The sequence below is a fragment of the Nomascus leucogenys genome, chromosome 8, assembly GCF_006542625.1.
Source record: "Nomascus leucogenys isolate Asia chromosome 8, Asia_NLE_v1, whole genome shotgun sequence".
In the NCBI taxonomy this organism is placed as follows: Eukaryota; Metazoa; Chordata; class Mammalia; order Primates; family Hylobatidae; genus Nomascus; species Nomascus leucogenys.
In genome coordinates, this window is record NC_044388.1 from 70,326,066 (window position 1) to 70,349,220 (window position 23,155).

General features: G+C 40.9%; 1 long non-coding RNA gene across 1 annotated transcript in view; it reads left to right on the plus strand.

The window, feature by feature from the left end:
- LOC100595963 overlaps nucleotides 1–23,155 on the plus strand; it is a 325,347-nt gene that overhangs the window by 6,654 nt on the left and 295,538 nt on the right. Inside the window, exon 2 of the long non-coding RNA XR_001116227.2 lies at nucleotides 18,326–18,459. This is a non-coding gene — a long non-coding RNA (uncharacterized LOC100595963). The remainder of the gene's footprint in view (nucleotides 1–18,325; nucleotides 18,460–23,155) is intronic.

Sequence of the window (23,155 nt, forward strand, 5' to 3'; positions counted from 1 at the left end):
CTTCACCCAGAGCATTTTGCATGTAACGAGATTTACAACAAAGACCTATGTACCCCTGTTTTCAGCACTGCATCTATTGTGGAAAATAATGTAAATGAATTGCACCTTTTAAGGGTGTGCTGGTTTGTCATTACAATATACTCTTATCATTGGACAAACTTCAATTGAAATAAATATGTATTTATCTGAAGGCAGAAGTTATGCTATTAATAATTCAGAAGAGTTTTCAGTTAAGCATTAACAACATCATTGCCTTTGGCTGTGATCTGACTGCTTGAACTCATAGTAGTATCAAATTATTTTTCTCAATGAAGATAAAATTAAACTCCAGATAACCAGAACTCAGAAATCTCAACCCTTTAATCAGCATATGCTCCTTTGAGCATATCTCTTATAAGAAAGAGATATATAATTGTAAAACATATCAAGGATTCAACATTTTTGAAGTGTCCTTTCTTGGAGATATCCTGGGGTCTGTATCCATTTGGCCCAGTGTTGTATGACAACCTCATCTGTAGAACATTAAAGATTCTCGTTCCAAACATGACCTTGCACAATTTGAAAATCCCTTGTCATCAAAGAAAGATTAAATTATGTTCATTACATGAAAACATGGACTAATTAATGTATATCCTAAAGATGTCAGCGATAACTATAGAAAGGCTTCTTTTCATTGGGTGGGAGATTTAATTGGCTCACCTATACTGTCCCTGCTAATGCTGAGATTCTCTGATTCTCTCACCTCTTACCGCACTCAGAAGGCTCAAAGTATAAATGGGTTTCTGGTTAACCTTTAGTGAATCAGTAATTTGATTTATCAAAACACCTCATTCAGATATGTTTAGCGCATATGCTTTTGTCAGAAGAATCTTCATAAAATATAATGATCGTAGACAAGAGAATGAGCCTTTTTGATTTCCTCGACCAATAGTGGATGCTTCTCTACATTGCAAGTCAACATAGTGTGATTCTTTAGGCTCCCAGTGGTGTTGAAGTTACTTTTGTTACTTGGCATGCTTCCTTTATTGCATGTGTGTGTGCGTGTGTGTGTGTGTTTGTGTGTGTGAAAAGCAATAACAGTGGTGTTACTTTTGGAGATTTTTATCTACATGTATTTTTTATTCTATTAATTTTGCAATGGAAGTAATGTGTTTCCATATAATATACATCTTGTAAGCCAGTGTCACTCTCAGTACTTCACATTCACCTCTAATTTTTTTTTTTTGTTAAAGGCACGTTTCCACCTCAGACACTAATTATTAAAATCGCATGATTTGCCAGATAAACACAACCAAGTAGTGTCATGTGAGCAACAAATCAATGAGCAAATATTGATGCAACACACATTCCACATGAGCATGACACCATCTGGGGTTCTGTACATGATTTATACAGGAAGACACAGAGTGTCTCTGCCTTTAAATGGCTCAAAGTCAAATTAGTGGTAGACTATGGAGAAAATGCAGAAAATCTTAATGAAAACTCTTAAATCAATTTTCAACAGTTGCTAACACAGCAGTGTGGTCATTCATTGAGTATTTGCTGAGTGCCCTGCTACAAGTTGGAAGGCGTGCGGAGGGCTCGGGGTGCACAGGGATATGACATAGTCCTGGTCCTCTGGGAGTTTACAGAATGGAGTTTACCATCTTTGACCATACGGTTAGTAAGATGAAATGATCACCTTCAGTAATCCATAAGTGTGAATACAGTAATTATGTTCCTTACTCCTAGGTAAATTGTCTGGAAGGTCTAATATCCGACTGTTGTAGACAGTGTAGTCTTCATTGCTAGTTACTGGTGAATTTGCTTGTGGATCTCTAAATTGTGGTGTGTGTGTATGAGAGAGAGTGAGAGAGAGAGAAGAGAGAATGTCTCTAGTAAATCATGTTGGATTTGGGAGTTCTATATATTTCCAATTCTATTTTCAGCCTGTATCTTTTCTTGTAGATGGTATAATGCAGTTAGAAAGAGCATGACTGCTGACTTTGGAGTTCATAGTTCTAGTTTTAAGTTTGACTTTGCAACTTACCAGCTGCATGCAATTAGGCAAATAACATAAACTCCACGAGCCTCCACTTATGCATCTATAAAGAAAACACAATAAGAAACCCTAACCTATCTATGTCACCTGTTATGTGAGGGCTCAAATGAGACAATAAAAATAAAATGAGGGGCCGGGCGCGGTGGCTTACACCTGTAATCCTAGCACTTTGGGAGGCCGAGGTGGGCAGATCACGAGGTCAGGAGTTCGAGACCATCCTGGCTAACATAGTAAAACCCCCGTCTCTACTGAAAATACAAAAACAAAATTAGCCGGGCATAGTGGCGGGCACCTGTATTCCCAGCTACTCAGGAGGCTGAGGCAGGAGAATGATGTGGACCCGGGAGGCAGAGCTTGCAGTGAGCCGAGATTGCACTGCTGCACTCCACCCTGGGTGACAGAGTGAGACTCTGTCTCAAAAAGTAAAATAAAATAAAATGAGGGCCAGGCGCAATGGCTCATGCCTGTAATCCCAGCACTTTTGGAGGCCAAGGCAGGGCAGATCACTTCAGGCCAGGAGTTCGAGACCAGCCTGGGCAACATAGTGAAACCCCCGTCTCTATTAAAAATACAAAGATTAGCTGGGTGTGGTGGTGGGTGCCTGTAATCCCAGGTACTCAGGAGGCTGAGGCATCAGAATTGCTTGAACCCAGGAAGCGGAGGTTGCAGTGAGCCGAGAACGCACCACTGCACTTCAGCCTGGGCAACAGAGCGAGACTCTGTCTCAAAATAAATATGTAAATAAATAAATAAATAAGTGAAATGAAAGGATTTAGAAAATTATAAATACTCTGTGGAAATAGTAATGGGTGGTGGTGAAAGAGTGGTTCTCATTAAATACCTCTTCTATGAAAGAGGTGTTTCCATGAAACGTGGTTTTCCGTTTTTGAAGAGAATTTTGGCTGCATCCAAGGGTAAGTTATAGTTTGTGGGCTTAATAGTAGTATGATGGAAATTTAAGGGCTCTGGCTCATGTCCTTTAACATTTATCATTGATAAAGGGAAATCCATGTGTCAAGCGATAATTCTAGGATTCTAAATTTCACTTGCAAATCAGGCTTATACTTAACTTTCGCAATTTGAAAGAATTATGTAAAAGCTGGCCATGTGCGTGTTTTCTTTTTGTTTCACTGAGTAAAGTTTCCAATCCATCAAGAAGATGTTGGCACTCTAATGTTCATTCATTTATGTAAACACCACTTGAATGTAAGCTTATGTTTATGCTGCCATATGTTTTGTTCACGGCTGTAACCCCAGTGCCTAGAGCAGGGCCTGGTCACGAACAGATGCTCAATGGATTTTTCTTAAATTAATGACCCTGTTGAGGGACTGTTGTGTTTTAGGTACTCTGCAAGGCATTTGGAAATATTGGGAAAGTAGATTAAGGGTGTGTGACCTGAAGAACCTCAAAATCGAGCAGGGAGAAAGAAAAATAAACAGCAAATGACAACTGTTTAACAAGTGAGGAGTTATGGGGACCTGGATGTGGGGAAGGATTGCAGTCAGGAAGACTTCATGGAGTCGGTGGTGACAATTATGTTCCATGTAATCTGTTCTTCGAAGGGCTTTGGGGGCGGTGGGAGTGCTTAGCTCTCTTTACAGGCAATAAGAGAGTTCATTGTCTGTAGGAAATTTAGGAACAACAGACCCCGCATGGTGGCTCATGCCTGTAATCCCAGAACTTTCGGAAGCCGAGGTTGGTGGATGACGAAGTCAGGAGTTCGAGACCAGGCTGACCAACATAGTGAAACCCTGTCTCTGCTAAAAATGCAAAAATTAGCCGGGCATGATGGTGCGTGCCTGTAGTCCCAGCTACTGAGGAGGCTGAGGCAGGAGAATCACTTGAACCCCGGAGGCGGAGTTTGCAGTGAGCCTGAGATTGCGTTCCAGCATGGGTGACAGAGTGAGACTCAGTCTCAAAAAAAAAAAAAAAAAAAAAAAAGAACGATAATAAAATTGACTATTAAAGTCAGTCTGTGCTTTTATTATCCCTATGCAGGGGACAATTCTGAAGTAAGACTGTGATAAAAACACTCCTGGCTGGGCGTGGTGGCTCACGCCTGTAATTCCAGCACTTTGGGAGGCTGAGGTGGGCGGATCACCTGAGGTAAGACATTCGAGACCAGCCTGGCCAACATGGTGAAACCCCATCTCTATGAAAAATACAAAAATTAGCCGGGTGTGGTGGCAGGCGCCTGTCATCCCAGCTACTCGGGAGGCTGAGGCAGGAGAATCACTTGAACCTGGGATGCAGAGGTTGCAGTGAGCCAAGATCGCACCATTGTACTCCAGCGACAAGAGCGAGAATTTGTCTCAAACAAAACAAAACAAAAAAACCACACTTCTTTCTCCAGTCCCTTTCAGACACTTGAATTCCAGAGACAATCATCTCTTTGAAAGTAGAGCCTTCCCAGGCGCAGTGGCTCATGCTTGTAATCTCAGCACTTTGGGAGGCTGAGGTGGGCGAATCACAAGGTCAGGAGTTTGAGACCAGCCTGGCCAACATGGTGAAACTCTATCTCTACTAAAAACACAAAAAATTAGGCCGGGTGTGGTGGCGGGTGCCTGTAATCCCAGCACTTTGGGAGGCTGAGGCAGGCAGATCACTTGAGGTCAGGAGTTCGCGACCAGCCTGGCCAACATGGTGAAACCCTGTCTTTAAAAAAAAATAAATAAAAAGTAAAAAAATTAGCCAGGCGTAGTGGCGGGTGGCTGTAATCCCAGCTACTCAGGAGGCTGAGGCAGGAGAATTGCTTGAACCCAGGAGGCGGAGGCTGGAGTGAGCTGAGATGGCGCCACTGCACTCCAGCCCAGGCAGCAGAGTGAGACTCTGTCTCAAAAAAAAAAAAGGCCGAGCGCAGTGGCTTACACCTGTAATACCAGCACTTTGGGAGGCCGAGGGTGGGTGGATCACCTGAGGTCAGGAGTTCAAGACCAGCCTGACCAACATGGAGAAACCCCGTCTCTACTAAAATACAAAATTAGCTGGGCGTGGTGGCGCATGCCTGTAATCCTAGCTACTCTGGAGGCTGAGGCAGGAGAATTGCTTGAACCAGGGAGGTAGAGGTTGCGGTGAGCTGAGATCACACCACTGCACTCTAGCCTCGGCAACAAGAGCAAAACTCCATCTCAAAAAAAAAAAAAGAAAGTAGAGCCTTCTGGCTTGGTAATAATTTTACAGATGTGTTGTGTTAAACAAAACAAAACACTGAAAAAAACCTTAACTGTGAATACACATACAATCCCAGATAACCCCAGGAAAAAAGAAAATATGTTTTCTGTAACTCTTAGAAGTTTAGAAAAGCTTTTCTTTTCTCATTCTCTCAAAGCAAGATGATCTTTTTAAAAATCTGCTGCATCTTAAAATTGATACCTTCTTGGGTCAGCCTCATGTACTATCACACTTCTGTTATCAAAGAATGACCTTTCATTTGTTGAAAGATAATTTTTACGAAAAATTGATGTTGAATTCCACCATGTGCCTTTTCAGTGTCCTAGATTGATCTGCCAGGGGATTACTGTTATATAGTTCTTTTATTCCTAGACTTAAACAAAACAAAAACCTTTCTTGTACCAGCCAACTGTGTCCCAAAATTCGTAACTCAGTACTCACCATTCTCTGTTGAAATTTTATCTTCTCAGTGTTGTGCAATATTTTGGATGTTGTCCGTATTATAGGCTAGTCAGGATCTGCCACTTTGCTATTTTTCAGGTGTGTAGAAGGAGGTGGAAAATTAGTCTCAATATCGAAATCAAACAAAAAATCAGTTTATGAAAGTTCTGAATTCCTAAGGATAAATTTTTGTTCTTTGAAGGCTATGACTTATCAAATGGTACCTAATGCTATGTGGATAGCCGTGCCCACCAAAGTAGCTTATTTACCCGGCAGGATTGAGACCATTGATTTTTGTAGAGTAAGTTATAACAGCCTATTAACATTCCATTATGCTGAGCATAGAACTAATAGGAGAACATCTATGAGGTCAGAGATCAGAAGTAGACTTCAGAATGTACTATTCAAAAAAGGATGCAATGGAGAACATTTACAGAGAGGCCTGTGGGTAAAGCAAAGTCTTCAAGAGAAGATAACAAAGGATGAAACAATGGTGTTGTGTGACTTCCTAGTGAGTGAGATATTGTGAATTTAATCTATAGCTAACTTAATTTACTCTTCATCAAAATTTAGCTGACTCCAACATGCATACACCTTTTGAGCTTCCTCTAATTTTCTCTTATTAGGGTTTTACATATTTAGCTCCACTAATTGAATTAGAAGATGCAGGAACATTGTCAGAATATTTGAATCTCATTTAATGCTTCATATTGGGAGGGACGAGGCACTCCGAAGGCAGAAAGGCCAGTTGGGACACAACTGCTTGGGAGGGGCAGGAGGCTGTGGCCATTCCTGTAAGACAGATCAGGGCCGTTCCAAGCCAGGGAGACCTGGCAGGGTTCTGAGAATTACACAATAAGTGAAATGGAACACCTTTTCTACTGTTTTAGCTATTATCTAGAGCCCGTGTTAGACCCTTAACTGGCCTTGGAGTGAACTTGACATTTGAATCATTTGGGAGCTTTAGGCAGTAAAAACTGGAAGAATATACCTGGAAAAGCAGTTTTGAATGCGAGGATTTAGTTATATTAAGATTAAATTGGGAGGCCAGGCGCGGTGGCTCACGCCTGTATTCCCAGCACTTTGGGAGGCCGAGGCGGGTGGATCACGAGGTCAGGAGATCGAGACCATCCTGGCTAACACAATGAAACCCCGTCTCTACTAAAAATACAAAAAAAAATTAGCCAGGCGTGGTGGCAGGCACCTGTAGTCCCAGCTACTCGGGAGGCTGAGGCAGGAGAATGGCTTGAACCTGGGAGGCGGAGCTTGCAGTGAGCCGAGATCACGCCACTGCACTCCAGCTTGGGGGACAGAGCTAGACTCTGTCTCCAAAAAAAAAAAAAAAAAAAAAAAAGATTAAATTGGGGCCAGTTGCAGTGGCTCACACCTGTAATCTCAGCACTTTGGGAGCTGGAGGGGTGGGTGGATCCCTTGAGGTCAGGAGTTCGAGACCAACCTGACCAACATGGCAAAACCCCGTCTCTACTAAAAATACAAAAATTAGCCAGGCATGTTGGTGTATACCTGTAAGCCTAGCTACTTGGGAGGCTGAGGCAGGAGGATCACTTGAACCCAGGAGGCGGAGGTTGCAGTGAGCCAAGATGAGGCCATTGCACTCCAGCCTAGGTAACAAGCGTGAGGTTTACGTTGTGGTAGGCACTGAGAGGTGTAAAGTAAATAAAATAGAACCCTCACTTTCAAGTGACAGCTCTAGAGAGCCTATATCCAGAAGGCTTTAGAACCTGCAAACTTTAAAAGAACCCCCGGCAATGTGTGAAATAAGTTTAAAGTAAATATTACTTAATTGCTCCTTTAGTCATCGAATAGCCATTGTTTGGGTGGAAATTGGGGAAGAAAATGTGTTGCTTAAGAACACGATAAGGAAGGAGTGGTCAGACAAGTAGAAGGATTACTGGGAAGAATCATATCCAGAAAACAGAGGGAAGAGATAATTTCCAGAAGGAAAGGGTGGGTCAACTGTATCACATGCCATAGAGAAGCCAAGTGAAGATAAGCTTACAAAAGTGAGTAGCAGTGATACGGAGGTAATTGGTGACCTTTAGGAGAACTGATTAGTGGGAGTGGTATGGGGGGAAGCCTGTTTGCAGAAAGTTAAGGAGTGAAGCCCACTCTTCTAAGACTCTTTAGAAAGAGAAGGGGCGTATATGAGATAAAGGAGGGTGAAATATGGGACAAATTCCCTCAGTTTGTAATTGTGTGATTTTGCAAAACTTATTTACTTACTCTGTGCCTCAGTTTCCTTGTCTGTAAAACAATGGATGATACTAGTAGCTCTTATTTGAGAGAAGCAAATGAGTCAACACCATTATACGCAATAGATTCTTATTAGATTGATATCTTAAAAGAAGTCCAGTAACAATGCAATTGTAATGTGAAGAGCAATTCCAGTTTATGGGCTTGAAAGTATTTCTCTTTTTTATTTATTTTTAATTATGATTAAAAAACAATGAAACTTACTGTCTTTACTATTTCTAAGTACACTATTCAGTAGTGTTAAGTATGTTCACATCGTCATGCAGCCAATCTCCACAACCTTTCATCTTGCAAAACTGAAATTCTATATCCACTAACCAACAGCTCACCGTTTCCCACTCCCCTCAGCTCCTGGCAACCACCATGCTCCTTTTTGTCTCTGAGTTTCAGTACTCCAGATACTTCATGTGATGGAATCACACCATATTTGTTTTTGCGTAACTGGCTTATTTCACTTAGCGTGATGTCTTCTAGGTTCATCCATGGTGTAGCCTGCAGCAGACTTCTTTTCTTTTTAAAGGCTGAATAATATTCCATTGTATGTATATGTCACATGGTGTTTTTCCATTCATCCAATGATGGACATTTAGGCGGCTTCCACCTTTTGGCTATTGTGACTAATGCTCTGTGAAGAAGGGTGTATAAATAACTATTTCTCTTTTTTAGGCTAGTGATGTTTACTCTTCTGCATGTGTGTGAGTCATGGCTGGTTTAAGTCCAGCACAAGAATGGATCATGCAGAGGAGGTGGAAGCTCTCAGGAGAGATCTGTAAGACCACAGGTTGGAGACAGAGCTTAGAGACAGAAAAGCATTTTTCCTTTAGAACATAGAAGTACCATTCACAAGAGTACTGTGCTCCTGGCGGTATTTTCTAACAGAGAAGGGAAAGTCCTGTCTTCAGTTCGTTTTTAAACTTAAGTTGCTAGAGGACCTCAGGTGTGTCTCTCATCGTGTTGGGATGCCAAAACATTTCGCTTTACTGTGCAATTTATTTTTCCTTGTGTCGTATAGAGCAGTGATAATGAGGGGCAGGAAGCCTCTAGATAGCTGAAGAGCCCATTACAGAAGTCCTGCTGTGAGTTAACTGCAAAGGTTAGATGAATCTAGGAGCTGAGAGTGGGCCCTATCCCCTGCTGTGCCTGGTTAATTCCTGGTGGTTTTCGGCATTTGTCCTATTTAATTATTGTTCCTTTTCTGAGTAAGAAATGACATCAGGCCGGGTGTCATGGGTCACACCTGTAATCCCAGCACTTTGGGAGGCCGAGGTGGATGGATCACCTGAGGTCGGGAGTTCGAGACCAGCCTGGCCAGCATGGTGAAAGCCCATCTCTACTAAAAATAGAAAAATCAGCTGGGCGTGGTGGCAGGTGCCTGTAATCCCAGCTACTTGGGAAGCTGAGGCAGGAGAATCGCTTGAACCAGGGAGGCAGAGGTTGCAGTGAGCCGAGATTGTGCCACTGCACTCTAGCCTGGTGATAGAGTGAGACTCTGTCTCCAAAAAAAAAAAAAAAAAAAAAAGGTAGAACAGATTACCCAGTAGAGTTGATGTTCCAGAAGTTTCTTAAGACTGGAGCAGAGTTCATAACTTACGTGCAACGGAGCATGGTAATGTCATAATATACTCTTCAACTCTCTGAAGGTTTATTTTTTTTTTCTTGAGACAAAGTCTCGCCCTGTTGCCAGGCTGGAGTGCAGTTGCGCGATCTCGGCTCTCTGCAACCTCTGCCTCCCAGGTTCAAGCGATTCTCCTGCCTCAGCCTCCTGAGTAGCTGGAATTATAGGCACGTGCCACCACGCTCAGCTAATTTTTGTATTTTTAGTAGGGACAGGGTTTCACCATGTTGGCCAGGATGGTCTCGATCTCTTGACCTCGTGATCCGCCCACCTCGGCCTCCCAAAGTGCTGGGATTACAGGCATGAGCACTGCGCCCAGCCTCAAGGTTTATTTTTATGTTTCTAAAGACAGTCTGTCTGTTGCCCAGGCTGGAGTGCTGTGGCACAATCATGGCTCACTGCAACCCCAAATTCCTGGGTCTAAGGGGTCCTCCCGCCTCAGCTTCCTCAGTAGCTGGGACCACAGTTGCATGCCACTGAGCCCAGCTAATTTATTTTTGTTTTTAGTAGAGATGAGGTCTCGCTATGTAGCCCAGGCTGGTCTTGAACTCCTGGCCTCAACTGATCCTCCTGCTTCAGCTCCACAAAGTGCTGGGATTATAGGCATGAGCCATTATGCCCAGCTTCTCTTAAGGTTTTATGAACAAATTAGCTTTGATTTCTCCTAAGTGGCTTGATGTTGAATAAGCTAATGCAGAACTGTGTGCAAAGTAGACTGGGATTGCCATTTCTAGATGAAAAGAAAGAAAGGAGGGGAAAGGAGAATACATTTTTACAGCCACCTTTTTCTATGGCCTACTTAATGATCATAATGACTTCCACCCCCCGGAATGAGATGCTAGTCTTATGGCCCCCTCCCTCATTCAGATGTTTTGGGAACACCTCCCATGTTCTGCTGCTTCCACCCTGGAGTCTCAGGGTCACCTCCCACTCTTTCAGCTCCCCTTCCCTGGTTGTCTTCGGCCCTATGTCTCATCCCAACTCCTTTGAACTTTTGTTTTACCCAGTTCCTGGTTCCTTTACATGCACGAACAGTGACAGTCTGCTGAGTTATGTCAATGATGTTGGGTGTCACTGTCACCAGCAGTTCTAAAGCTCCCCCTCTTCACATGGTTTGTCCCAGAAGGGGCTCTCAATGTTGAAGGTAAATCGCTTCATGTGAGAATGCGGGCCTCTTGTTTGGGAGAGTCTGCTTGGCCTCTGAATACAGAAGCATAAACTTCAGGCCATTACTTAGGCTTCTCAGTTAAAATGGGGCAGGATTCTGCTGATCTATTGTCTGGGCTCTTACCATTTTATTTATTTATTTACTTTATTTTGTTATTATTATTATTTTTTTTTGAGATGGAGTCTTGCTCTGCTGCCCAGGCTGGAGTATAGTGGGGTGATCTTGGCTCACTGCAATCTCCACCTCCCGGGTTCAAGTGATTCTTCTGCCGCAGCCTCCTGAGTAGCTGGTACTACAGGCACTCGCCACCGCGCCCAGCTAATTTTTATATTTTTAGTAGAGACAGGGTTTCATCATGTTGGCCAGGCTGGTCTCGAACTCTTGACCTCGTGATCTGCCTGCCTCGGCCTCCCAAAGTGTTGGGATTACAGGCCTGAGCCACCACACCTGGCGTATTTTATTTTTGAGACAGAGTCTCGCTCAGTCACCCATGCTGGAGCTCAGTGATGCGATCTTGGCTCACTGCAACCTCTGCCTCCTGGGTTCCAGTGATTCTTGTGCCTCAGCCTCCCCAGTAGCTGGGATTACAGGTGCCCGCTACTACGTCTGGCTAATTTTTGTATTTTCAGTAAGACAGGGTTTCACTATGTTGGCCAGGGTGGTCTTGAACTCCTGACCTCAAGTGATCTGCCCACCTTGGCCTCCCAAAGTGCTGGGATTGCAGACATGAGCCACCGCGCCCTGCTGCCATTTTATATTAAAATGTCAAATGCTCTTTGGACATGCAGCAAGATGGAGGCCAGGTCTGAACTTAGGCTCACCCTATTCTTCCAGTTCTGACTGAATGTCATCCCACTCAGAAGTATTTTTTTGTCTTGGTAGGTTTTTAAATGTTGGTTTAAAAACCTAAATAGAAGTGACTTTTTCAGAATAATAACTTGTGAGGAGCAACTGGTCCTGGTGGATAAAGCCTAGACTCAGAGTCAATAGACTAGGATTGTTTTTCCCCTTGTTCAAATATCTGTGCAGTCTCTGAGGTAAACAGAGCAACACTTTCCCTAAATGTAAATATTTTCGGCAGATGGGGATTTTTAAAAGCTTGTGGCTCGCCTGGGCAAAGGATTCTTAATTCTTCTTTCTGAAATTTTATGAAAGAATGGGAGAAAAGAAGAGGAAAAAAAACCAACAAATCCAGAGCAATTAGAAAGAAGAAGATCCCAGTGATTATAGGCAGGGGAAGGGGGCGTCGAGGGCTGGCAGGTACCCAGGGCATGGAGGGAGAGAAGACAGAATTCCAGACAAGACCAGGAAGCAAGACTTTGCTTCTCCAGCCAGTGTGTGTTGGTTTTACTTGACTGGCAGTGCAGATTATGAAAAAACAAACCTTGAGATACTGGAAACCAGATCCCAACCTTTTCTTGTTTTTTTCTTCCTGTCTTTCTTTCTTTTTTTTTTTTTTTTGAGACAGAGTTTCCCTCTTGTTGCCCAGGCTGGAGTGCAGTGGCGCAATCTCGGCTCACCGTGACCCCTGCCTCCAGGGTTCAAGTGATTCTCCTGCCTCAGCCTCCCTAGTAGTTGAGATTACAGGGTTGCGCCACCATGCCTGGCTAATTTTGTATTTTTAGTAGAGACAGTGTTTCTCCATGTTGGTCAAGCTGGTCTCGAACTCCCGACCTCCGATGATCCGCCTGCCTCGGCCTCCCAAAGTGTGGGATGACAGGCGTGAGCCACTGCGCCTGGCAATCCCAAAATTTTCTACTTCAAAATGGTCTAAAGTTCTGTCTGGTCTGGTAGGTTTTCCCCGGATTTTTATCTCTTGTTTCCTCCATCTTCCCACAGTCTTTGGTGGCCCAGTTCACACTCATTACAAACTTTTCTCCCTAAATAGAACTTTTCCTCTGCTTCCCTCTCCTACCACGGTTTACCTGTTCAATTGATTATGTCCTTTGAGCTTTGGCCAATAGATAACTGTATGAAGTAAATTTATTCTAAAGGTTTAATAGCTAGGTATTTTATCAAGGGGCTTTGGTGCCTAAGAGACCAAGCTATGGTGGGGATTTGAGTCTTTAGACAAGCAGCCCAGGAAGAGATTGTTTTGGGGGCAGTCGGGCTTCTTGGGGCTCCTGAACGTCTTGTAGGTATATATGCTTCATGAGGCAAAATTGTGACTCTGGACTTACTGAAATACATTCAGTAGTAAGAATTTTTTTAAAAATGCAGTTTTCTATGACTCAACTTTAGAGGTTTTCATTAAATATTAGAGCTGGAAAGGACCAATACTGGTCACACTCTGAGGAAGTTTTTTCATGAATTGATACATATCTAATTTGTTGATACCTCTTAAAGTGAGAGAAGGCAAAGAAAGCTCCTGAGATTGTGCTTGTCTTGATCAAGACAAGCACAATGAGTTGCTAAGATGAATGAGTTTGGCATTTGGCTATAATCTGAGAATGTTCCGAATTTAGTACATTGGGGATGTGTTTGTGTTCCCAGGTTAATTGCTTATTTAGCTGGCATTCATTTGGGGCTGCTAGTCCATTTGTTAATTCTGAAAGTTGTTGGACATTTGTTTAATAAAAACAAATATATTTGGAGAAATCTAGTGTCCCAAGTAGCCACATTAGTAGGAATTAAGTAGGTACAAAGTAATGGTTTAAGAAATGATAGTCTTTTGTATGGCAAGATAAAAGCAAAATGTCTTTTAGAAGGAAAATTTCAAATTAATTGATTAATTTTTAAAGTCTGTTATTCTGTTTTGGCCGAATACTTGTGTATCTCTGAGAATATAAATGAGGTAAAGGGGTAATTAAGACATTTATTTAATATTTTTATCACAACTGTGGAAGATATGAAATTGTTATTTTCCAATTGATCATTAAATAAGAGAGATTTGAGAACATTTTGATTAGAATCACTTAGACTTTTCTGTCCCTATATGAAGCGTACCAGATTGAGGCATTTCCCTAGTAAATACATGAAGTCTTATTTAATTAATTATTATGCTTGAAGACAATACCAAAACTGTTTCTCATGGTGTTTCTGGCCTTCAGTAACTTAAGGTTTTTATTTTGATTATGTGTTTTTTGTTTTCAGAAATTGTATTTACCATCTAGAAGCATATCAAGCCCATCACAAAAGTGTGTACAAAACAACAGTAATTTAACTTGAGATTCAATATTGGCCCTTTTACCTAAAGCACCTGATTTTTGAATACCAGTTGTGACCATCTATTGACACATGCTAGGAATACATGGTAGTTTTTATAATGAGAAGATAAATGAAAGGGCTCTTAGAATTATTAGAAAACAATATTTTCTTTTTGACTTTTTCCAGAGAAAAATCAAGACAAGACTTTGTTCTATTTCATCAAGTCCTTGATGCCTCCTCCCAGCTGGTCAGGTTCTTTTTATGTGGCATTTAAGCCTTGAGTTGTTGTGAGTCAACAAATGGACAACAGCAAATGTTCAGCCATCTTATTGGTGTTAAGCCTAGCAAATAGGCAAATTATATGTATACACCAAATGCATAAACAAGTTTTCATGAGCCAACGATTCCAAATGAGCCCAGCAGCTGCCAGTTATGTCCTTAAGAATAGAAGTGCCCCTACTCATCCTCTAATCTGTTATTGCCCCAAGTTGGGAAATGTCAGCTGTGAGATTTATAGATTTAGGGATCTGGAATAACAAGTTGCCTTTTAGAACTTTTCAGCTCTAAAAGCTTCTTGTTAGCCAGCTAGACAGAGAGATAGAAACAGATTTATGCTTTTCATATATAATTCTTGAATCATTTACAACATCAATGGTGGGCTTAAAAATATATATATACACACACACATTATAACATATAAATTACACATACACATTATAACAAATTACACATACACACATAACATATAAATTACACATACACACATTATAACATATAAATTACATACACACACATTATAACATAAATCACACACACAACATAAATTACACATACACACATTATAACATATAAATTACACATACACATTATAACATAAATCACACACACACTATAACATAAATTACACATACACACACATTATAACATAAATCACACACACATTATAACATAAATTACACATACACACATTATAACATATAAATTACACGTACACACACATTATAACATAAATCACACACACATAACATATAAATTACACATACACACACATTATAACATAAATCTCACACACACACACACACACACACACACACACACACACACGTCTCTATCTGTATCTCCCTAAGACGTTGATACAAGTACTCATCAGTAAACCATGATAATTTTCAGAAGAGGCTCCCTTTGACTGGTAAACTCATATTAGTACCTGGAACACAAAACTCCTAGAGCTACGCTTGTTTCGTAGTCTGAGCTTAATAAGCAATACTCTTGGGGTAATGAAAATCAGTTCCTCTTCTGCTCCCTAGTAACATCAGTCCTTTTTGAATCTGTATGATTTTTTTCGTACTCTTCTCCCCCAAATTTCCCCCTTAAAATTGTGGCATTGGAAATAATGGTTTTATGTTTTGGAGGACTGTTGCTTTCTAATTGCAATTGAATATCTATGGTTCACTATTCAGTGCTCTACTTGATATGAGAAACATTTCCTGGTAAATCAGTAAAACCAGCTTTATGTCTCCCTGCAAATAATCAAGTGGCAGGTAGAAGGGACATCTGACCTAGTTGCTCCTCTAACTGCTTTTGATCAAAAGAAATTGGTAAACCACTCAGTCTATAAATCTTTTTTTTCTGTGATTCTGTAGTGTCAGGACAACATTTCCATGGGTACTTTACTTATACGGAGAAACAAAACCTAAATCTCAAACCACCATTTATAAAACCCACAAACTCCTGGGCTGTCATTTGGGTTGCAGACTTGAAGCTCCCTTTCTGGCTGTGTTCTCTGGAGTGGGTGAATGCCTGTCTGATGGGGATGCATTTTAAAGGCAAGACAGATTTAAGGGTATAATTTAGTGACATTTTGCTGACTGCATTTCTCTCTATATACATGTCTCTTCATATATTTTACAATTTTACCAATATTCAGTTACCTCTTAGCCTACTTGAGGCAGGCCCCACAATTTTGGGACTGTTTCTTATATACATAATGACTCAATAAAGGTGTCTCATTATGACATTAGTCATTCTGTTAACTTAAGTGCTATTTTTTGACTGTGTGTATAAATCAGTGTGTATTTAACAAGTGAGCTGACCAAATGCCATTAAATGAGTTGTCCTTATTTTCGTTTTTTTCCTGCTCCAATTTTAAGTTTTCAAAGAAATCCAGCATGTAACTACCACTTTTAAGTCTCCACTTTTTAATTTTGAATACCAAATATGGCAGAGTTATTCAGGTGGCCAAGTAGACTTTTTCTGACCTTGAATGTGGTTTACTGGTATTACATTTAAAAAAAAAAAAAAAAAAGACAAAAAGTAGATGTCAGTTTTTGCTGTTTTAGGATAGCATAAGCCTTTGAGATTTCCCAAAGATCATTTTAAAAGTCTGATATGCAGCTGTTTGACATCTACGTTTTTAGCTAAAAGGCGTCATCCCCATATTCGTATTTAAGTGGCCCTGGAACATAATGCAGAGATAGGTCACTGTGGGTTAATCTTTGGACACTTCATATCTGACAGGCACCAGCATCTGTGGTTTATTTTGTGCTGTTCCTTAGGTCTAGAAATAAAATTCTCTTAAACCTGATGATAGTCAGGGGAATGTTTATTAAGATAGTTTTCCTTCCATTTGCACAGTTTTAAAGCTGGAGCTAAAATATAACACATGGGATTAAAAAAAAAAAATCTGTCATCCAAAAAGTAATTCATGGCACTGGTAAGGCTGAAGTAACCTCAGGGACTCATGTTCTGTGGTGGAGTATGCATCAAGGTGTATTCCTTTTATTAGGAACGTATTATATCCATATACTTTAATATGGATGGCAGATATTAGCAGAGGCTTATTGGGGGAAAAAGAATAATTTTTGTGTGTGCATGTATGTTTAGGCTAAGGCATTATAAGTTGCAGATTTCCACAGCACAACCCAAAATTCAAAGGAGATGCCTTTTAAAAAATATAGTGGTGATGGAGTCTGGGTAAGAAAATTCTGTGTTGAAAGTTGAGCAGACCATAATCATTTATATGCAGTCAAAGAGCTTTTGGTCCTGCAATGTAGGGCATATAATCTTATTACAAAGCTCTTTAAAATCAATAAAAAAAAAATAAAAACATCCTTAAAAGTGTGGTAGCATTGAGTTCATTCTTTTTTTTTTTTTTTAAAAAATCTATTTTCAATTACATTATTCCATTTAAATGTATCACATTGGTTTTTATTTAAAAGATACTTCTATCCTATGTATATATTCACAGCTATCAGAAATATGTGTCATTCTTTGTCTTACAAATCCCTGTTCTCAGCCATTTCAGAGCCTAATCCTTGAGGCGGCCATTTTGGTGAAAGGCAGTTAAAGAGAAACAGTCTGTCAGCCAGGTCTGATTCTTGCTGAAAAAGCGTCATTTCTGTACCCAATGTGAGCTTTAGTTCCAGATTTTTGAATGATGTAAAAATTAAGGTCAGGGAATCAAATATAAAAAATACATCTTGCAGGCAGAGCCCTCATTAGCATCCAGTCATCAATCTCCCAAATCTAGGAGCTGGGAGACCATTGTACTGTTAGCCTGCTGATACTGAGTTGATAGCAAGTTTAATGGAACAGGCTGGCAGTTGTGAAGGGCAGCTGATAATGATGGTGCAAGCTCAACGAAAAAGTTGGGTAAAATCTGCAGGAGGTGTTTTCTCTCATTTGGCCTTGTTCTGTTGGCTGTTGGCATTTGCTTGGCAAGAGGGAGGTGTTCTTATCTCCCCAGCTAGAGAAATTTTAAATGTGCTTAAAAATACCGAGTGTGCACTTCTGTTACTGCCTCTTCCTAACAAGACCAGTGGAAGCAGGGCAGTTGTGTATTGAGTAGGAAAATCCACTCAAACTGGTAACATTCAGGTAAACTTGAAAACAGTTTGCATTTTCTAGTAATTAAATTAAAAGAAGGCGGTTGACTATCAAAAGCCCTTTTTCCTCATGTAGTAAATGAGTACATAATCTTAAAAAATAAGGTAACCTCAAATATTTTTTTCTTCAGGATTAATGGTATGTTTTGATTTTTAAATACTTCTATGTAAAGTTTGATAAGTGCTTTTATATAATTAGGTAGCATATTAAAACATATGATTGGTTATGTTTCTGCCTTGCAGAGTTTATGAGAGGAAAGTTGGCCAAACAACAGGGCTAATTTTACTAATTAAAGTCGTGCTGCCCAAGTGGGTTAACATGATATAGATGTTTGGTTTTAATAGAGCTTGGAAAGGGTACTGAGTCCTAAAATGTTCTGTTTGGAAAGCTTTGGTTTATAAAATTTGCCTTTAACACGGCTGATGACCCTTAATTAGAATGATAAACTGTACTTGCTGGTGTGATGTCTATTTGAGAAGAAGCAATACTGGTGTGCCTAAGTATCATTGTTTTTAGTGTATTAAGATACCTTTTTTCTGGGCATGGCATTTCTGAGTACCTGTCTGCTCTGCTCTGTTTCAGGTGTGAATCATGGCAATACAGTGAAAGACGGTGATTTACTGCTTTTGAGGGCATGCATGTATATGATTAACAGATGGAAGTGCAGGACTCCAAGATTTACTTCCTTCCCTTTCCAGCAGAATTACCTGAGAGGAGTGAGTAATGGGATAATTTGTAATACCACAGGCCCCTTTTCAAGGGACCAGTAATCAAAACGGGAAGATGAAACTGAGAAGATTTCAACTGGAAGAATTTAACTTTTGATACTTTCTGGATATACCTCTTAATTGCAAGCAGGAGTCTTCAGAGTTTTCCTGGTTTTTTTTTTTTTTTTTTTTTTTTTTTTTTTTTTTTTTTGTTGTTGTTGTTGTTGTTTGAGACGGAGTTTTGCTCTTATTACCCGGGCTGGAGTGCAGTGGCATGATCTTGGCTCACTGCAGCCTCCGCTGCCCCACCCCCCGGGTTCAACCAATTCTCCTGCCTCAGACTCCTGAGTAGCTGGGATTATAGGCGCCCGCCACAACATCCGGCTAATTTTTGTATTTTTAGTAGAGATGGGGTTTTACCATGTTGGCCTGGCTGGTCTCGAACTCCTGAGTTGAGGTGATCCACCCGCCTCAGCTTCCCAAAGTGCTGGGATTACAGGCGTGAGACACCACGTCTGGCAAACGTGAGCCACCACACCCGGTGATTTTCATTAAAAACGTTAGTATGTCAATCCTAGTTACATAATGCAGACACCCTGCTGAATTTTATACATCTTTGCTCCATGCTTTCTGCTCTTGATATTCTTATATCAAGACATCAGAGAAACTTCGTGGCCTATTTGTAGAACTCAGCTTCTTTTTACAAGGTTAAAAAATTATCAAGAATTGGGAGTTGGCTGGGGGCAGTGGCTCTCACCTGTAATCCCAGCACTTTGGATGGCCGAGGCAGGTGGATCAGGAGGTCAAGAGATTGAGACCATCTTGGCCAACATGGTGAAGCCCTGTCTTTGCCAAAAAGGCAAAAATTAGTGGCGCACATCTGTAGTACCAGCTACTCGGAGGCTGAAGCAGGAGAATCACTTGAACCCAGGAGGCAGAGGTTGCAGTGAGCTGAGATCGCACCACTGCACTCCAGCCTGGGTGACAGAGCAAGACTCTGTCTCAAAAAAAAAAGAATTAGGAGTGTTGGTTGGGTGCGGTGGTGGCTCACACCTGTAATCCCAGCACTCTGGGATGCTGAGGCAGGTGGATCACTTGAGCCCAGGAGTTTGAGACCAGCCTGCTCAGCATAGCGAGACCTCATCTCTGCAAATAATAAAAAAAAATTAGTTGGATGTAGTGACGCATGCCTGTGATTCCAGCTTCTCTGTAGGGTGAGGTGGGAGGTGGGAGGAGCTTGGGAGGTTGAGGCTGCAGTGAGCCAAGATTGCATTCCAGTCTGGGTGACAAAGTGAACATTCTCAAAAAAAAAAAAATTTAATGACAAATACAGCAATATTTTTAGGTTGGGGTGGAGTGTACACAAAACGACTAGCCTGTGTTCATACTTAAAAAAAGTAACAAAGAACAAAAATTTCATTCTTGAAAAAAGTAAAAAAAGAACAAGAATCGGAATGCTATATCTGACATTTAGTGTATCATCATCACTTTGGAATTGCATGCTGTTCAGAGCTTTCCTGTTGCGCCTAATGTGATGGGGTCTTCTGACTTGTTACTGTTGGTAACATTAGATTCATGAAAACTGAGTAGCACCCATGATATTTTTATGTTTCAAATATTGATTTCAGCTTTGACATTGGTGGTGGCAGTAGACTTCTCATATTAGAGATTACAATCAAATGTGAATAGTTCCAAGCTCTTCCTCCTCTCCTATCATGCCAGGTGACTAAAACATTCCCATAAATAACTGGTACCTTTTTAATGGGACCTTTGGGTTCATGAGAGGTAAATATTGATGACCTTGACATTTTTTCGTATGTGTACAGTTCAGGAGGCACAATATCTCCAGATAACTAAAAGCAGGTGAACAAGTAGGTAGACAGCCATGGGCTCCCGCTGATCCCCATAATTCACAGGGGCCCTGGCCTTGCTTCTGGACTTCGTGCAGGAGGTAGATCCCATAGGCAAAGGAATCTATAAGTTTAGGTCCTCTAGGTATTTCTGTAGGCAAATCTCACTGGACTGGATCTTTGTTAGTCTGGCATTATAATAAGATATTTTCCAGGGCAAATATGTGAGTCTCCTCCCCTACCCCTATGAAAGTAAGGACTCTAGTACTGCTAACAGGGTAATATTGTCTATTAGCTAAGTGCTTGGGAGCCGAATTCCCAGGTTTAAATCCCAGTTCTGTCACCACTAGCAATGTGACCTTAGGTAAATTATTTAACCTCTTTCAGCTTTAATTTCCTCAGCTAGAAGATGAGGATAATAATAATACTTATGTTTTCTTTTCTTTTTTAAATAATTAAATGAGAGCTATCCAATTGTGATTAGCATGTTAGTAAAGATTTCTGAAATAGTATTCATTGACCAGCTTTCAGGTATCCTGTGCTCATAGAGACTAACCTACAAAGCTGATGAGATCTACAGCTTAAGAAAATTTTCTATTTGGAGTATACACTCAGTTACATGAAAATCGCGTATGGAAAAAGATGAGAATGTAGCACTGATTTTGCAAAACGTTTTAGCAAGTTTTATTTCGCTACTTGTCTTAAAAGTAATTTTTCTGGTTTTATGTAATGTGTGTATTAGAAATGGGAATATTGGAATACTTACTTCATTGTATTGTCAAGCATTATTGGTAGCCCTAATTTATATATCCATTGTGCTGCAGTTTTTAGTTGCAGAACTACCATCTGCAGGGATTATTATAGCACTTGAGGGGATGGAATTACTGCACTCTGTTTGGGGTACTTTTTTCACTAAGAAGTATGGGCACCATGAGATGGTACTTACCCATCTGTCTGTCGAAGCATTTGTATGTATATTACCTGAGCACTTAGGCACACCACCAAGGGGGGGATTTAAAATGGAAGGGAAAAAGGAAAAATTGAAAATAAAATAACACGATGGAAATAACAGAAGCCTCTTTGCAAAGAATACCTAGACTATTCTTAAAAGCAGACTTAGTAGCCAGTACAAAACCATTCACTATTGTCTTTCTTTAAGAGACAAAGCTCAATCCACTAAGTTGAAAGTGAAGTGTGAATCTGGAAATTTTCCGGGAAAGTCAAGCATTACAGACTTCTAGGCCTCAAATTCAAGGGAGAAAAAAAGTCCATTTTACAAAGTAACTTCTTACATTGATTGTGAGCTGTCAAGGTTTGATGGGTAGATCCTGAAACATTAACTGATTAAATTCTTCCATGCTATGCGGTCATATTGGTGGCCTCCGCTGTTCTGAGCTTCTAAATTTGTGTATCGACACATGGGAATTCACTAAATGCGCAGCAGAGAGCAGAGTGGAACATTTTGGCATCAGCTTGAAATTTCCTAAAGAGAACCAGTGGAATGATGTTGAAATCAATTGAAATATTATTTATTGATTGCCTATGTTTTATAGCACCTAATAAATTGTCCAATCCCTTAAAAACACTCCATGTGACTAATTCTCCATTTCCAGTTGCAGCAGATACAAGGATACAAAGATACTCCGTACTGGTAGGGAGGGATGATTTCAGGTTTTCTTCACATCACTGGGCTCCCTGACAGCTATTCTTTGTGCTTGTACACACTCACAATTTTCAATTTCAGTTGGGGACGAGAGAAGTGTTTTTCTCCCACATTCAGTTGTCTTGGTATTTTTTACCAGGCGGCCTCCCCTACCCTCCAACACATGTGCTTCCTCAGAGCTTCTTCATCCATATGCTAAGAGTGGGGTGTGGCTTCTCAGCATTTTGTGTTTCACTGCACACCTGGAAACCTATGGGCTAATGACCTTGTGAGAATTTGGGTGGTAAGGAGGCTGCAGAGATCAGCTTCCTTTTATAGATGTAGAAACTGAGGCCTGGAGAGGTGAAGAAATTCATCTGAGATCATTCAGTCAACAAATATCAGGACAGCACCTCTAACGTCAGTGCAATTTCAGCTTTTCCACTAAGGCATACTGGGAGGAGTGCAGTGGTATGTACCGGGCTGAGTCTTGGTTAAGGGATTGCAGTGGACTGACCAAGGAGTGAAAGAAAAAGAATATAGTGGCCGGGTGCGATGGTTCATGCCTGTAATCCTTGCATTTTTGGGAGGCTGAGGTGGGCGGATCACCTGAGGTCAAGAGTTTGAGACCAGCCTGGCTAACATGGCAAAACCCCGTCTCTACTAAAATTACAAAAATTAGTTGAGTGTGGCGGCACATGCCTGTAACCCCAGCTATGTGGGAGGCTGAGGCAGGAGAATCCGCTTGAACCTGGGAGATTGTGGTGAGCCGAGATCGAGCCACTGCACTCCAGCCTGGGCGACAGAGTGACTCCGTCTCAATTAAAAAAAAAAAAAAAAAAAAAAAACACTGAATCAGGGTTTGGGTCAGGGTTTGTTTGAGGTTGTATTAGAGGCATATCTTTCGGTCAGGAAGCATGAATATTCTCTCTGATATAAGCGAAAAGGAAGAGATTAAAGGCATGACGAAGATCAGGTCTTTAAATAGGTGTTTACTTTCTATTGAAACCACAGAACAATGAATATTTATTCATCATCAGGTAATTTGGGGTAATGGAGTATAGACAATTTCTGGTTTTACCTTCTTGCCTCTTTGGGTCCGTGCTGCCTTTTGTTTTGCTTAAAATGGGCTAAAAGAGAAAGCAACTGAAACACTTTCCAGATCTGATAACTTCCGAGATCTCAAGTGAAACCTCTGGCTCGCGTCCCAGGG